Here is an 18,177-nt window from a genome sequence, read left to right on the forward strand (position 1 = left end):
GCACGTCATCTGCTCACTCCTCTTTGACCACCTCAGCTCCATGTTGTTTTTCTTTGGAACGCCTGCATTGCCAAGTGAAGAAATTCCCCATAGCATTGACCAGTATTTTTGGCATCTGCTCAACAGCTGACCCAAGAGGAGATATTCTTTTGAGGGAAAAAAAAAAAAAAGAGAGAGAAGAAAAAAAATAACCCAGCACATTCCCTCCCCCTTTTCCTTCTTCCTCCAAAAAAATAAAATAAAATAATCACAGAAGTGATGAAAAATGGGCCATGTGTAAAGAACTGCAGACCCCAGAGGTAGCTCTGGATTGAACTCCCTATTTATACACAGTTTTACATTATTATTTACTACAGTAATCAATGTAAAAACACTGCCTACCCTAGCAACCCCTGTGTCATATGGTGTGTATACATCACCTCTGGGAAGCAGGTCAGCTCTATAAAGAAAATCAGCCATATTTAACGTGAAACTCTGTAGTTTTTACAATGTTTTTAAAAATGTTTTACAACATGTAGAAATGCTTCCATAAAAGCAGACTTATTAATCCCAGTTTTAAGCTGTCTTTTAAAGTGGAGTTTTCTTACACAAATATTTTCCTTGTCTCCCCACTGCTCCCTGCCCCTCCTTTTAAATAAAGTTATAATAGAAAAAGAACCAGGTACTTAGACAAGGAAGGCAGCTCAGCACCATCTACCTCCAGTGGACCCCTGATTTCCCCCCAGAAGATGCAGGGAAGGAGGATGGTTGCCATTCCCAGAGGAGATAACTCTCCTGGGCACTATCAGCAATAGGGGATATTTGCAGGCTTTAACATGTTTTCTTATGCTTATCCCAAAGATTTATCCCCAAAGACTGAGAGTCTTTGCACCAAATGTGAAGTTCTCGACCAAGAAGCCTAAATTAGGAACCTAACTGGGCCCCTTTCCCTATCGAGGAGGGCTTCCCACAACTCAGGTCTGAATTGCCCTCTGGAGATGCCTGTCCCTTATTAATGCTGGAAAGACTCGAGTAATTACGCGTCTAATTTAGGAACGAGACACAAAACAAAGCCAGGCCCTATTCCTGGGGATGTCTTCCCACTCAGTACCCACCACCACTCCCTGCTGGAGGCCCAGGAGGGCTGGCTGCCCATCCCACTGTGCCCACAGCTCTGTCACCCCTTGTCCCCACACAGCAGGGCTAAGCTTCCTGCAGTGAGGTCGAAGCCACCACAGGTCCAGCTGAGAAGGGACATCATCATGCCACAACCAGCCCAGGTCTGCACAGGGCTCCTGACGACAGTGCCTCAGCTCCTGGCTACCCATGGAACTGCAATTCATTCCTTCACTCATGGAGAGGAGCAGAGAGACACCAGGAACAGCCAGCAAAGGCACCACTCCCACAGCAGAGAAGCCGGGCACTGCAGGTGGGACTGGAGCGCTGTCAGAAATCCCAGCACAGCCCAGCAGACCCCTGTATGTGTGCCCTGGGAAGAGGCTGTGGTCATGCCACCTGAGTAAAGTGGCAGTCACATGAGTGAAATCCATTTTTGCAAGATCATTCTTAAATCTGACTGGCAATATCTTCGAGGATCACCACAGAGCAGGAAAGCACTATACAAACGACAGCTCAGGATTGCTGCTTTAGAGATGACCCAGATATTAAAAAAACGTCCATTGCATTGGCATTTAAAGTTTGCATCAGACAGATAAATATAAATCAACTCTCAGGGGAAAAAAAAGCTGTCCTGTCCACCTCCATTGCTAATCCTTACAGTAATTCCCTTGGAGTAACAGCCCATTTTACAGAGAGCAAAACTGAGATATGGAGAACTTGGTAAATTGCCTGAGGTCACACATTTTTAATAAATCCTGACAGCCAGTGTTCAAGTGCCTCACACCTTTACAATAAGGACTGGATGCTGCAAAGTTTCATTAATAGGGGGCAGAATTGCTGGTCCCTGCCATCTGGCTGAACCTATTCACACCCACCACCAGCCTCATCTCTGTAATAAGCTTGACCTCTGTGGTGTGGGGATGCTGTTTATCTTCCCCCCTCTGCGACCCCACTCCACAGCTTCCCTTGCTGCTCCTTCATTGGACCCAGATTTCCACCCTGCCTGCTGTTTTTCCAGCAGTAGCGTTTTGGCTCCTGGCAGACTGGAGAGACATTTCTGTCGGCAGCTCAGGAATTCCCTTTGTGTCTTTCCTGAGTTTGGGCTCACCTTGATGCTAGACTCTGACCCCTCTTTAATGCAGAGGAATGTGTGAAAAATTTATTCCCCTTTTCATTAAGAACTCATTTAAATTCACCAAAAGGTGACCCGGCTTCCTCCACTGTGGCTATATTGTTCTCTGAGAAGCTGTTTTATTTCTGACTTAGAGTTCAGTAGAAAAGTGAGATCTCGCTTCCACTGATCTAATAGTTGAACTTTTAGCATCAATGATGAATAAAATGATGAAGAGACATGTTTGTAGTACATTTCTTATACTCATAAACAGTTTGACTAGCTATGAGGAAACACTGCACATCCCTGGGTGTAGTGTTCTCCATCTGGCTTGCTTAATTAGCAACTCTGGTAAGCATGGGAATTTGATTCTCCATTAAAAAACTTGGAAAAATATTTGTTTTGTTTATTTGTTTTTCACAACACACAAAACAAAAGCCAAACCCATCATTTCTACTCCAGTTTGTTTTGTTTTCTTGACAAGTGAAAAATCAGCAATCCTAGATTGGAAGTGTTCTGGGAGCTGATCTGGAAAAGGTGCCAATGCAAATCCTTTGTGCCAAACAACATCCAAAAAAAAAAAAAAAAAAAAAGAGAGAGAGAGAAGCATTTTTCATCCAAAAAGCACTTTGGAAAATCAAAGCCCAGTTGTCAACTCACTTTGTTCTCAATCTGATTCTTATTAATGTCCCTTAATCTCCTGTGTGCTCAGTCAGCACAGGACGAGTCACAGGGCTGTGTGTCACTCTGTCACGGCTGGCTGTGGGCACACCGTGGGGATAGATGGGGCTGGGGGCAGCACAGGCATGTCAGGACAAGCAGAGGACCCCATAATCAGCAGCAATATAGGCAGCAGAAAAAGCAATAGCTTGTCACCACTCCTAAGTGAAGGGAAGGTGAGGTAGGGCAGGGAGGAAAAAGGATACAGGGGTTGTAGTGCTCCCCTCTCCCTTATTTAGGTCAAGGCTTTCTTTATCCCATATGCATCAAGAAATTCTCACCAACCTATTCAACATCATCCCTCTCCAGAGCACTGACCACAAAATTACCATCCATTTCTCCCAGCACAGAAGGACTGCCAGGTAGAGGCACTCATGGTTCTCTTCCCTCCTGCTCCACTGCTGATGTCCCCAGTGTGCCAGGAGAAGCTGGCTACCCAGTGTAAGACACAACCAGCTGCATTTCTCCCTGTTTGTGCCACTTGTGTATTTGGTTTGCAGAGGTGGGGGGAGGAAAAGTCTCTAATACAATTTATTTTTTAAATTAACCTATTTAAAACTATGGATGCTGACTTTTCAGTAGTCTTCTGGGGGCTGTTACAAAGGGGCCCTGGTTGAAATCTATCTGAAGGGAGTTAACCACAGCCCTTTGCTCACACATGTGGTATAATGTAGACTCTTTATTGCTTTTCTTTACTCCCCACCCCCACCCCCCCTCACACATTTAAGATACGCAGAGTAGAGCTTTTCTAAATATCTTACAAGTGCGTGTGTGTGCGCGCTGGATTTATGGCAGAGAGGGGAACCTACTTCTGCCCTCAATTAACAAAACCCACGAGCAAGCGGGACTCAACACCAAGCTCCACAAAAGATCCCAGGAGGGGGTTGCTGAAACAGAGTGTAACACAGCCTAGTGATACTTGGAGATGACAAACACCCCTGTCTTATCAGGAGAAAAGAGGTCACAGCCCAGGATTTCAGGGGAAAGGGGGCCAGGGCACCAGGGAAGGATGCCAAACTCAAGTCTTGCACATCCCCTTCCAGAGAGGGAAAAGCTGGTCTGACCCTCTGTTTCTAAAGCTTAGTCCTGCAAAGAGCCAAGGCTTGGATTCACCTCAAAGTATTGGGCAGCCAGCTGAGGCCCACAAGCTGGTAGCAGGGTTAACTGAGACCCCTGCTGTGGTCAAAGGACACAAATCAGTTCCCTCAGGCCTTAGAACTCCCCTCCAACACCGCCTGGAGGCTTTTGTGCTTCTCTGCTGCCTGTCCAAACTCAGGGGCTCAGGCTGGGTGTTTGAAAGTCCAGCAGCACGTCCTCCTCTGCAGCAGGCCCTGCTGCAAGGCAGGGCTTTGGGCTGTGAGTGGGATGAGCCACGCTTCATCTATCACAGCCAAAGACAGAACACTGGGAAAGGAATACTTGGAGCAGGTACCATGGCATCGAGGACAGATGTAGGTGTTGACAATGACATTTGTGTTTAAGAGTGATGAACAGCTCAGGCCACCTACTACATGGTGATGCCAGATTCTGGCTCCTTAATCGCGGGAAAGAGACTGAGAGCTGTGCTTTAATCCTCCAATCTTGGCACCTCATTGCCACACCCACCTCTTCCCTGTGACCATCAAGAGCAGCCAGGATCACTGGATGGGAGATCAGCTGAACGTCTGCTCCCTGTCACACCAGCTGCCCTGAGAAGGTCCTCAATCCTCTCTAGCCACCCTTCACCTTAGTGTCAAGATTTCCAATTTTCAACAGCAGCTTTTTCAGATGCCTGGAGGTGTCACACATTGGGTGGCATCACGACAGGACAGCAGCTCAGCTGGTGTAAACCAGCCCCGAGCAGCAGAAGCCACCAGTTGAAGATTGAGCTCAAAGTTGGCATTCCAATGCTTAAGACTCCACAAACTGCAAATCCAACCTCATTTTTAACCTTGTGGGTTTTTTGGAGCTCTGATTTGCTGTGCTAATGTGCTTTTAACGTTGTTTTTTCCTTGGTATGTGTGTTATATTAGCACACACACACCCTGTATACGCAGAAAGTCTATAAAACAGGGCACTCGTATAATTTTAAAATAGACAAATCAGTTTAAAGCATTAAAGTAAATCTGGTAAAAGAAAATCTCTCCTGGGTTGACATTTTGTTTGCCAAGTTTTAGCTTGGAATGAACTTTTATGACTGAGTTATAAACCCTCGAAAATAGTGGTTTATAATGGAAATCTTGACAAATCCTTAACACAGGCCCCATTGTAACATATTCTGTACATATCCCATTGATCTATGGTAATAACAAGTTTTATATAAAACATTTTAACCATGGGAGTGACGTGGTTATCTTCAGGCTTCCAAAAATATTTTTCATATAAATAGGTGGCTTTTTCAACTGGGCAAAATTAAGGAATTGAACATCAAAAATGACATCTAAATATTCATCTGGATTAAAAAAAAGAGAGAGAGAAAAAAGTAAAAAATCACAATAAACCTGAACCCATGATGTTTCTTTGGCTGAAAAGCAGCCAGTGACTAAGCAGCAATTCTGCTCTGATATAACTCTCAATGCAGGATGGGGTATTAGCCATGAGCAACAGAAATTACTTTCTTAGAGGATTAGCTGTAGGCCTGAAACAATAAGCAACTTAAAAAGCAAGATATTCCCTCAGCAGGCAAGCTGATAAAACTGGGATACAAAGGATTTGTGCGCTAGGTCCTCAAAGCCTCCTTCTCTCCTGCAAGACACTTGCTGCCTTTGCTCCAGCAGCTCCTCAGCTGGGCTTAGCCCAGCTTTGGGCTACCTGCATGTCTAACCCACATAGCACAAGATTTCAGCTCTGCTGAGGCCTGGGGTATGATATCCATGGGGAAAAGAAGAAGCTGGAGCTTGGCACTTTATCCTGCCCCTGGTACTGCAGTAGTGGTGATGGCGCTTCAAGGATGGGACCAGGTGAAGGGCAGGGCAGGTTTCCCACCTGCCTTTCACCCTCCAAACCATGTTTGACCACCACACTTGATTCACCTCTGAAATCCAAAACAGAGGAGTCTCTAGGCAGGCAGCCTCCCTGGGAATAGAGAAAGGCAAACGCTAATTTTCAAGGCAATTACATCTGCAAAAATGCTTTAGCCCACTGACTAGAAAATGCTGAGACTGCAAGTACACAACTCCAGCAGCAATAAACACTGTTCTCCTTTTTTCCTTTTCCTGATAGTATTAGAAGTTCTGTCTCTGAAATATTTTTAAAGCGTGAATCTTCCCAATATCTGAAAAATTCACAGACATCATTATTTAGCATTGTACTCTTCTCATTAGTTAAGGAGGTTCAAGTTCACAAGCAAGAAATAACATAATTTAAGCAAGAAAGCACATAATTATGAGAAACTAGGGGTATTCGGGCTTTTTGAAGATATTTAGGTATTGAACCAGACATGCAGTCAAGATGCCAAGAGCTTTTTGTGGACAGGAGGGCAGGTTTCAGAGAGGAAGCGTTAAATGTGATTTATTTGCTTTAAGGTATCACATCTTGTCTAAGCAAGTTTTCCAGGCTCCCTTTTGAATCAATTGAAGAAAGCACCAACATGAGATTATTCAGACCATCCTAAAAGAGTCATGACTAATCTCTTCCTGGACATACCTATCTCTCTTTTCCCTAATACTAGGGTACCTAAAGAAGCAACCCTGATAAGGCCCCTGGAAAGAGCTGAATGGCTTGTCTTGGCAAAGCAAGAATTTGGACTTGTGCCTCCATCACCCTCGGCAAGCCTGAAACTACCTCATTTACATCCAAATAAAGGGAAAAAATGGGTATTTTGAGTGTATATAAATGGGCATATGCTACTTGATGGACTTAAAGGTCTTTTAATCCTAAACAATTGTCCAAAATAAAGCTGCTTCTATGCACACAGATGCAAGTGCACAGAGAGAAGTACAGTTGCCACAAGCCTGATTTGCCCTAACAAAAGCAACTTCCTCTTCACACAATCATCCCAGGCCATGGATCTGAATTCCTGCACTTGCATCCAAGGGAGAGAGCCATTTTCATCTCTGATGCATTCCTTTTACTTCCATTGAAACCGATTACCACACTGCTGCTTTAGCATGAACATAAATTTTTCCGACTTAACATGTTGCTTTAGGACTCGGTTCCACTCGACAGTAGACTTCCATATGTGCTGTAATGTTTGTGTTTCTAAGCAATGCCTCGGCAACCACATCAGGGTTGCCGAAAAACGAAAATGAAAAGCCTGCTTTTTAATTTTCTTTTGCTGGCGATCTCGGTTGGAAACTCGAAGGAAAAGAAGGTCGTCTACCTTCCCCAGAAGAAATGTAGCCCATAAGGCCAACATGTTGTTAACACACACCAGAAACATTTTGGTGGTATGTGTCTATTTTAGAAAAAAAATAAATACACTTCACTGGGATTAAGTTGGGAGAAAAAAAATTAATTTGCTGACACGTGAGAGGCACAGAAAAAGATCTTGTGGAAAATGCCAACAGGTATTTTCTAGGGATGTTTCTTTCTTCTTAAACGCCAGAGTACTTCCACACAAGCAGGCTTGGCAGCATCCTTTTGCATATTTTGTTGAATGCTTGACAAATTAGCTGCATAAACTAGCGTAAATTCCATTTCGCAGCCATTAATGAGTAAGAAAGAGTTTATTCAGATGCCTTGACCACAGAGGATAATAACTTCACTTTCACCTTTTTTCTTTTTTAAAGACTGAGATCTAAATCTCATTGTAGTCTGTGGAGAGATACAGATATTTTAGGATCATTATGAAAACCTGCTCTGACCCATACTATAGAATTTCACTCAGCTACTCCTGTAGCACAGTCTAGAATTTATGCTTGACTGAAGACCAGCCCCATTATTTTGCTGGGCCGTGAGAATCAAGCATTTATGCCTTAGTTCTAGAAAGCATTTAAACACATGCATAAGTCCCTCCCTAGTCAATAAAAGCACTTAAACAAATACTTTGTTCCTGCTGAAGTCAACTGGATGTTGACACAGCAAGTACCTCGCTGAGCAGAACAGGCTGCTAACAGGGAGCGTCAGGGAGCTGCCTTACTGTACTTTGGAGCTTAGAAATGGGGATGCACTTCTTCATTTTCACAGCAACCGAACAATAGACTTTCCATCTATTGTGATGTTCAAGGATGTTAAGATTTGGTCTTGCCTGGAGCCGGGGTGCAGAGTCAAAAATATGTATATGCGCATATATTTCAGTGAAGAACAAATATCCTCAAAAGATTCATGTCACTCTTTCGACAGTGTCCCTCAGCCAGGCTGCAAGCAAGCCTTTTCAATGCTTCTGTTGGGAAATATTTATAAGCAATTCAGCCTCTGCCAGTGCCCAAGTGACCACTTCCCCACCCACATCCCTCCTCACTGCGGACACTCAGATCTGCCTATGGAAAAGGACACCCAAACTCCCACAACATCTGCTTCCACAACTCCAAATGCTCCAGTGAGAAGAATTCCCCCTGGTCCCCTCTGGCTGGTGGTTGTCTTCCTATCAAGAAGACCACCCTAAAGTAAAGCTCCAGCTCACTGCCCCACTACCCCCGTGGAGGCTCCCCTGACCCTGAAGCTGCATCTCACAGCACAGAACCGGCTTCTCCACACCTCAGTGAGGCTTCAGGATATGCTGGCTGCCTCTGATTCCTCTTCCCCATTTAGAAATTTATTCTAACCTCAGTGAAGTGGTTAGGGGCACTTAAGAGCCAGTTATGGCCCATTAGAGGCTGTGCTGAGTTAGTGGGAGGGAGGAAGATGCTGAGAGCTGCTATGGCCAGGTTTAGTGGCATTTTCCTCCTCCCTCACTGGTATCTGGATTCAAGGGGGCAGCAAGACCTCTGGGAAAGAATCTAAAAAGGAGCAGATGGGTTTTTTTCTGTGGTCCACAGCAACTGTGACACCTCCCCTTTGAAGCCCAGCAGCAACAGTCCAAACCCCAAATGCTGCTTCCCTCTCCCGATTGCAGTGAGGGGGTGGGCTCTGTGCACCACCCCCAGCACCCACGTCTAGGGCAAGCAGGGCTTGCTCTGCCCATGCTGCAGGGCAAAGTCCCATAGAAATTGAAGTTACTGTAATTATAACTTGCTTGAACATATGGTTTCAGGGATCTTTCTGCATGTAAAATGCATGAATATGCATCAAAACTAGATGTCACTGCTTAAGTTACATAATCCTGCACAAACATATATTTAAGAGGGACCCGACATCCCCTGTTTTTTAAGGGGCTTTAGCCGTGATTAATTCTCTGAGCTTATTAATCACAACATGTGTTAGTGTTTGATAAATTGCCCAAAAGTTGCATTAGCTAATAAGTATAAGAACAAAACGAAATAGTTTCATCTGTTTTTATAATAAGACAAAGAGCATCATGGGAGCATACACGGTGGTCATGAATAAAAGAGAAACATTCATTTATGATAATTGGTTTCAGCTCCCCGTTTGGCTGGTTCTTGTGACCTAAATGTATCCAGTTGTTTCCTTTCTTTCCCGTTGGTTTTTGGGTCACTCCTAATGGTTTAATTCAACAAAAAATGTCTACCATTTCCTGTAACCTCTGTCTTTTTTCATTCCTCCTTCCAAAATGTTTTTTTTCTGTGCAGCATCTAGAGAAATCTCCGTCTCTCTCTCTCCCTCTGTTTCCTTCCAAGTGAACAAAGTCAATATTGTTGACAGAAAAGGTTTAACTCCAGGCAAAAGGAAAAAAAAAGTAATAGTCATTTATTTGTCTCCACTTCTGAGTTCACAAGGGTTTTTTGTTTGATCCTGGCGGTCAAGACTTTGACACGGAACATGCCCCCTCTGACCATGAACAATTTATGGAGGGAGAAAGAGACAAAAATCCTCGTTCATGTTTAAGAAAGCAAAGGAAATGGCTGTAGATTAATATTTGTGCATTTGTAGCAAAATTTCTGATAGGTCTGTAACACATTCAACCACCCTAGTTGAGAAACACAAGAGGCAAAACTCAGCCCTGGAGAGTTGAGTTTTGTTACTCTTGGACACCTTTCAAAACATCAGCCCTCATTCTGCTTTTCTTAGGGCAGCTTTTTCCTCCAGCAGAGAGTGAAAAACGTTGTATGGCATTTGCAAGGAGGCGGCGCACGCTGGCAGGGGTTACCTTGAAGCACAGGCAGGGAGCACTTGCCACGGTCTTCCCATTTGCACTCATGCCTGATACTCCCTGAACACTGCAAAGTGCTTTTACATCTCCCATTTAGCCTGCTCAAAGTGACAGGGAATGAATTTTCTAGCGTGAGGCCCTGAGTTCAAGCTGGTGGGAGATGTGGTGCAGCGCAGCACTGGGATGCCAGAAGGGTGTTAGCAGGGATACCCTAATCATGTGCCATCAGGAGCCCCTGTTTCACCACATTAAAGCCTTTGGGGCTGAAATTCTCCTTTGCCAGGTGTCTGCCTCCAGCAGAGTTTTCTAGGAAATGGCAACGAGAGTGGGAGAAGGGGAGGCCTGGCAGTTTTCCAATGCAAGATTAGAGAAAAGTGCTTAGTCGATATAAAAATTCTAACAATTATTTTTTTGGAGTTGCTCTCACGCCTCCATCTTCTGGAAAGGAGACTGGAAATTTGGTGTCACCCTGGGAACAGGGATGTGCCTTTTACATCCAAATTTGGCAAAGTGAAAAGCCTTTGAATACACCCCTCTGAAGATTTATTAGCCTTTGGGAGAAAAACCTCTACAGATTTTGTCTGCCTTGATCTTGCTCCATTTTGGGGCTTCTAGGGCTTGCTTCTTCTGGGGATTGCTCAGGACTTTCCTTGCTATAATTCCTTTCTTGGCTGCTGGACATGACTGTGGCTCTGGGCACCAGAAGAGAGAGCAAGAAATCCATCCCTGCCATCTCGGCCCCTGGGCTCCCACCACTGCCCAAATCAAGCAAAGAGGAAAGTAACAGAACTGCAGAGCAGGAGAAATGGGGCAAGGACCAGGGAGAAGCCACGAGCAAGCACCTAGTGGGAGAGACTTATCCCATAGGGATGCTTGATATGACATCAGGGAATTGGGATGAGGGAGAAAAATGAGCCAGGATAGTCTGGCAATGACATATAATAAAGGCATAGATAAAGCATATGCACAAGGGAGGTGATGAAGGCCACAGATAAGGGCTTGATTCTCATGTTTCAAGGCTTCTGAATTTCAGCCTCAATTTCTCATGTAAAGCAGTTTGTGTCTGTTATCATTTCTGGAGTACCCCAAGCTCTCCACCAAACACACCAGGAAATGAAACAGCAGTGTCTGTCTCACTGCTACACCAAACACCCACTGAAACAGCTGACAGGCTAAAAAGAATGGCAGGAAGACATAATGAGAGGGCAGAGATAGTCAGATTAGAAAACACCATAATTTTGAGTATGCTGATGGTATGCATGAGGTGTAGTGAACTGCAGCAGTAAATCAAAGTCTGCTCCTGGAACTCTCACACGGCTGCTATCCAGAGACCCTCTGGCTGGAAATCATTTCCCCACAAAATCATGGGTGTGACATAAATATTCATGTGATTTTAACTATACAATATCTAGGAAGTTTTTAACCCTTAAGAATCATCATTCCTTGCAACCTTGAGCAGCAGAAATTCTAGCTTTCTGTAATCTGAAATTCTAGCTTTCTGAAATCTGTACTTGCCCATTGCTTTACACACCTCAGAGGCTGAGGCTTTCAGAAAATAAATCCCAGCTGGAGAAACTCCTGCTAAAGTTGTGGGCATCACCAACACTTTGTAAAGTGGTACTACCCATTCTTAAGCATTCAGTGGAGGCTGGGAGCATAAATGTGTTCAGGATATAATAGGATACATTTGGAGAGGACAGCTCTATCTGCAGCTAGTAAACACTGAGCTCCAAGCACAAATTGCATCATGTGCAACTGCTGGAGGATACTGGAGGACTATTGCTGGCAGCTGGGTCCAGGACCTCTCCATCAGGACAGGCTTCCTACTCTCTAGAGAGGCTACCCACAGCTGAGCTCTTTGTCACAGCCGGGATTTGGGATGACCAACCCTTGCTCTTGGGCATTACAACTCACATGTGCCATCACCAAGGGTCATGCAAAGACTCTCCTGCCTGCCCTGAACAGCCACTGTCTTCCCTGAAATAGTCCCACCTTGGCTGCTCTGGTTTGGGGATGTATTTGACACCACCCCCATGCCCTCTGCAGCATCACCCAGCACAGACAGAGCCTCAGAGAATTCAGCTGCAAATCAATGCACCTCCCCTACCAGTCCGACAGAGCTTGTGACTGCCGGAAAGACAGCATGAGGAAGGGCCAGAAAACTCCTTACACGTCAGAAAATTAAAACCCACTGTCTAGACAAGAGATCAGGAATTATCTTAAATTTCAAGCAGTGAAAATTGACCAAGGGGAAGGGGAAGGGAAAAGGAGAAAGCCTTTATTGGCAAAAGGGATGATTCTTTTTGGGTGCATCATACCTACAAGGGGAAATTACATGATTTCACTGTCAGTGCTGCTAAAAGATGACTGCAGCAAGCTTTGTTCCTAGTTCTGCACTTTCCTATCATGGAAAGTCCATGTGTTTTATCATGTACAGTCCTAGTGCCAAAACTTCTCAAAGGAGACAGGTTTGCTACCACACAGGACACCTGCTTTGTGTCTGCATGCACGAGTCATGAATGAACACATGATTGAAGGGAACTGCAAATCTTAAAATATGACAGGCATCAAAATGTTATTGCATCCTCTCAACAGCTTCAGAAAACTGGTTTTCTCTAATGTTATCAAACCAGGGATGAGAGTGGAGCTAACTTCTACTGGATAATCACAGAAAAACACTACATCACGGACTTTCCAACAGAACAGACTGAGTACCTTTGTGAGGGGAAACTAGCACAGTGTAGAACACTCAAACCCATTGTGGATAAGGTTTAATATCCAAATCTGCAGCTACTCCAGAAACACAAAGATGTACCTTTAGCAATACACTCTGGTTCAATCTACCCCACTTATCTCAATAACACTTTAAGATGATCTGCATTCTACACAAAAGCATCGTGACAGCAAACTTTGCATTACAAAGCACTTCTGTTCCCTGTTTTAGACGATCACATCTCATTCTTCAAGGGAAGAGCTGCACAAAGGTTCTACGTAGATGTTGATGTGTGGGTTTAGCTGTGAGAAATGACTGGCCTTAAGTCCTACCAAATTATTTCAATTGCATTAATTAAGCAGCTTCCTAATATTCCCAAACCCCCAATTAAACATGCAGCTCTAGGAGTACTGGATTTCCATCTTTAGAGGTGCTGGGGTGAGTCTTTCCAATCATACTGAATAAAAATGCTCACTCTCTCCTGAAGTACAAAGAATGAGGCTACTGTAAATAAGGCTTGGGCTTGGATCTCGCTCTGCACAGGGCTCTGCACAGTCGCTCACATCTCCAGCTTATACACACTAACAGTGAGTGCACGAAAACAGCTGTGCCATTTTTCCATGTCATGCCACTCAGCCACATGCTTTTGAAATGGTTCCATTTCATTATATGCCTGATACGCTTTCTCCTCTTTCTCTGTTGCACCAAATAAAAGATACTTCTAATCTAAAATAAAAAACCAAATCCCAAAACAAGCGACTCTAGCATGAACACATGAGCACGTTCTACCATATTCCTTTCATTTTCCCCATTTATTGACCTCTCCTCTGTGCTACCCAGTTCACTGAAGGGTGTGTTAACATGCACAGCGTGTCAGTGTATTTCCACAGACTGGGATTTAGGCGTGGTTTTGCATATGAGAGTAGGAATTGCTTGCCTTGCAAGCTATGTGATGACATGCTTCTCATTCTGACAGACAACCTGCTCTGTCCCCAGCTGCAGGGTGCTCCAGGCACACATTCCCTTCCTTCTGTCAGGGGCTGGGGCTTCTTTCACAGGTGCCAAATGGCAGTTTGGGGTGGTTCACCTGATGTTTCCAAGTCTAGCACCAGGCTGTGGTTGTCATGACCTTGTGAATAGCAGCTCAGCCAAAAGGCAGAGGGACAGGATTTATAAAATATCCCACAGAAAAGAACTCCCAGAAGTGGCACGTGAACCACAGCCAGGTCTGCTTCTGCAGGGCAAGGCAGAAAGGTGTGTCACTGCAAAGTGCCCTTACAAAGCTGTCACTTTTGCAAGATGAGGTCCTGCAGTGTGGTCGCTCTCCTGGCACTGCAGCCCCTCAGAGACTATTAAAACTGAAAAGTCATTCATAGAAAGGAACACCAAAAAATACACAAGTCTTAGAGAAAACCTCTCCCGCCTTTCAAGGGACTCCTGTGTGGGATTAGGGGTACCCCCACTTCACACCCAGCACTGTGTTTCAGGCACAGGGAGGGTCTGCAGGAGGGACCATCCCACAGCATTCTGAGCCAGCTGCAGGTGCAGCACTGGCTCAACACAGAAACAGGGTCAGAGTGCAGAGCAAAGTGCTGGCCTGGTGTCTTCACAAGTTTTGCTTTAAAGGTCTGCAGTTTTTCACACCTCAATCCAGCCAGGCAGGCAGCAATGCCAAAAGATGGCTGTGCAAATTACTCTTGCCTGCTGTATGGAGGAACTGGGATTAACACAGCACAGGATAGCAAAGCACCCCATAGTCCTACAAGTAAAGGGTAAGAGATGGAGGTGACAACCCAGAAATGGTGGAGTTTGCCATCTTACCAACCTCAAGCCTAACTTAAAACCATAGTCAAAAGACTAATGATAAAGCAAAAGCCTCTGCCAAAAAATATAGGCAGGACATTCCTGCCAGAATATATGTTAAAGAAAGACACACAATTATTTTTTAGAGTTGCTGGCACAGTGCTTTCAGGAAACCTTTCCCTTTAAACACTAAAATTAAACAAACACATGAAACGCAGGGAGAAATGTAATTACTTTATAGCTTGACTTTGGTCTATTGCCTCGGGTATCCAGTTCCTTTTCTTAGTGATGTGGAAACTCAAATTCCCCCCTAACAGTGTCATTAATTCCTTGGCCTGGAGAGCCCAGCTTTCCTGCTGCATTTTGCATCAGGAAATCCCAGCTGCCCGCACCTTGCTCTGAAAACAGCTCTGCAGGTGACAAAGGAGCTCCTGCCCTGCTCCCAGCACAGGAAGGGGGCAGGAGGGCTCCCCTATCCCCCCTGAAAGGAGGGGATTAAAACAATTGGGTTGCCAAAAAAACAATTAAAGACCCAGGCGAAGATCTAGCTCCTCTGACCTCCAGCCCTCCCAAAACTATCCTCGCCTGCCAAAAAAAATGACAAGGGGTGTCTATTTCTGCTTGCCTTTTTCCTAAGAAAAACACCTCCCCCTCTCCCTCCTCATGTCCCCCCATGGCTCTTCCTCCCGCACACAGTCGGGGCTGGCTAAGGTTCATGTTAAATGAACACCCAGTCCTAAAACACACCCGGGACGGCATCCAAAGGCTACCAGAGGCTGTCGAGAAACTCCCGCTGGTGTGGGCGAGCTCATGTGCCCCCCACTGACCACCCTCCCTCAGGCCAAGAGCAGCTTTAATGCCCTGGAGAGAAAACAAACAGGTTTGGGGGAGCACAGGGAGCCCCGTGGGAGCAGAAGCGTCTCTCCCGTGCTTACCTTCCCCCTGCCTTGCCTTGTGGGATGCTGAGGAAATCCTCACCTCTCTGTGCCAGCCTGACCGGGCGGCCATCCTAGCTCCTTCCCTGTGCCCAGGCAGCTGCTCTCAAGAAAAGTTTTCTTGGGCACTGCCAAGAACATCCCAGCTCTTTTCCGACTGAAATCTTTCGAGGTCGGTCCTGGAAGCAGCCCCGTAGCTGCCTGCCCTTTGCAAGCTGTCATGCAGTTTAGCAGGAACCCAGCCGGACTGTGTGAGTTTATATCCACCCCTGTGACACACACACACACACACACAGAATGTGCCTGGCATCTGAAGCAGCCGATGCTGGATTTATCCCTTCCCTTGTTGCCAGTGACTGACATAAGTGCTGGGAACTCTTGTGGAAAACTGCTTATGAGCTTTGGGCCTGATCCAAACCCCACTGAAGACAAAGGAAAGACTTGTGATTGCTTTGGAGCTGGCTTTGGATCAGTCCCATTATCTCTGCCCCAAGAGCAGTGTACAAACAAACCAGCAGGGACTGGGGCACTGTAAGCCCGTGCCCAGAGGCCCATCTCATCTGAGGAAAAGAGAAGCAGGGAGGTGCATCTGAGCCTTCCTTGAAACATCCACCCAGAGCCCTCCCAGGAGGGGCATAGCCTCGGGAACTGAACATGATCACACCCCTCAACCCTCACTCGTGGGTGGAGATACCCTGCTCAGGAGCAGACATCCAGATTTCTCTGCTCAGCGTTGGTATCAGCTGCACAAAACATCCAGAGCCAGACCTATATCCGGACTTCAATTGTGCAAATCATCCACCTTGCAGGCTGAATCTGCTTTTATCTGTCAAACACCATCAGCTTGCACACTCCGACACTGAGCACATTCATGTGGCTCACAGGACACAAGTGTCCCCACGAGCTCTTCCCATTCTAAGAAAGACCAAAAGAGTAACACTCTCAGGCTCCCTCCCACCTAAAAATCCACAAAACAATTTTTTTGTCAACATCTAAGCAGCAATTTGCATTCTTCCTGGGTAAGAGGCTGCCTACAGAACTGAAAAATGATTTGACACTGTTTCATTCCACTTCTCCTGGCAGCACTACCTTTCTCTTCATTTACTAAAAGAAAAAAAAAAAGAGCTGAAAAAATAAATTGTTAAGTCATGCTTTTCTATTTTAAGGCATTTGTTGTAACTATACAAGGCTTTTTTCCCACTGGGAGAATAAATGAGAACCATGAATCACACCAAACTTACCTAAGAAAAGTGCAAAACAATTCTCTGTCCTGGGATTACAGAGTCGATGACTCATGACCCTTTCTTGTAGAGTTTAGGCTACACAACTTTTGTAGCATAAACCGATTTCCTTTGGAGGTAAAGGGGTTTTTAACCAATACCCTTCCACTTGTGCCAGTCCTTAGTGGGGGACCAGTTACACTACACTATGACAGCTCTTCTTGGAAAACTGGCAAACAGCTTCCTTGCACCCCAAGTTTAAAAACACATTTGAATTCCTGCATTTTAACAGACTACCATGTGTCAATGGAATGACAATAAGCGGCAATGTGGGTGTCCTTCAAAGGAGAGGAGCAAGACCCAAAATGAGTTGCCCTTGGCTCTTTGTGCAGAGGCTGAGGCTGTGATCTGGCTTGTGTCTGAGGTGGGCTCAGACCCTGCAGCAATTACCTGGCTCAGCAGTGGGTGGGGAGGTGTGACAATGCACTGCCCTGCTGTAGAGCTCACCCCAGACAGTGCTCATCTAAGGCTGGCACAGCTTAAACTGTGCTCAGATACCCTAAAGAGGGTAACTCTGGGGAGCAGAGCAACCCCAACAAGTTTCAAAGTCTGTTGACATTTTTGTGATGCTGAACTCTGAAAATTGCAGCTGGTGTTGGGGGTCAGGTAACCCCGAGCTTGAAACACGCAACACTAAGTTATTTTTCAATCCTGGCTTGAACTATAGCTTTGCAAAAGCCTGAGTCTCTAGGATTTCCCACCCTCATCCAAAGAAGTGGAGAAGAGAAATTGAGGATTTAAAGGGAAATAAGTTAAACCTCATAGCACGCAAAATGAATTCCCTAACCAGAAGGGTCTTGCCACATCCTCGGAATGGTGTCACGGCTTGAAAACATGCCTTGTTTCTAAGCTCATTTATTTGCTAGGAAAACTCAGCCACTAGTATGTCTTAAAGAAATCCCTAGAAATGCATCTGCAAACAGTTGCACTGAAATTTCAATTGCTGAGTGTAATTCACAGCAGAGCGAAACCCTGGAATCTCTGTGAGTGCAGGGCACAAATAGCTCAAGGAGGTGTTTGGTACGAAGGAAATGGTGATGCTTCTTCCATTTCCCATGAATATCATATGCACTGCTTCAGCCATATGTTGCGCTGAATCTGCCACATTCTTCGGTGGTGGGCACAGATGTGGACAGATCTGACAGATCAGGGTCTTAGGGTCACACAGGAGTAAATTGGGGGCAGATGATTTGAGCGTCACAGCTTATTTTTAGGAAAAAAAGCGGGGGAAAAGATTGCTAAGAATCATTTCTACCATGTGTCCGAACAAGAAACGCATTTATCTCACCTAGTAAAAACAAAGAAGAGTTTCTCTCAAATAAGGAGTTTGTTTTAAGAGGCTAACAAAGATTGTTCTATGCACTCTATGGATCACAGGTGCTGCAGAG

At 45.2% G+C, this 18,177-nt stretch overlaps 1 long non-coding RNA gene across 2 annotated transcripts in view; it reads right to left on the minus strand.

Annotated features, from left to right (window-relative positions):
• Nucleotides 1-15,720, minus strand: part of LOC120410387 — a 119,514-nt gene extending 103,794 nt beyond the window's left edge. Inside the window, exon 1 of one of the 2 annotated variants that reach the window (XR_005602506.1) lies at nt 15,553-15,720. This is a non-coding gene — a long non-coding RNA (uncharacterized LOC120410387). Of the gene's footprint in view, nt 1-15,509 lie in introns of both variants that reach the window. The other variant, XR_005602505.1, reaches the window with a different exon arrangement.
• Nucleotides 15,721-18,177: the final 2,457 nt, after the last annotated feature.

The sequence above is a fragment of the Corvus cornix genome, chromosome 8 (assembly GCF_000738735.6).
Source record: "Corvus cornix cornix isolate S_Up_H32 chromosome 8, ASM73873v5, whole genome shotgun sequence".
Lineage (NCBI taxonomy): Eukaryota > Metazoa > Chordata > Aves > Passeriformes > Corvidae > Corvus > Corvus cornix.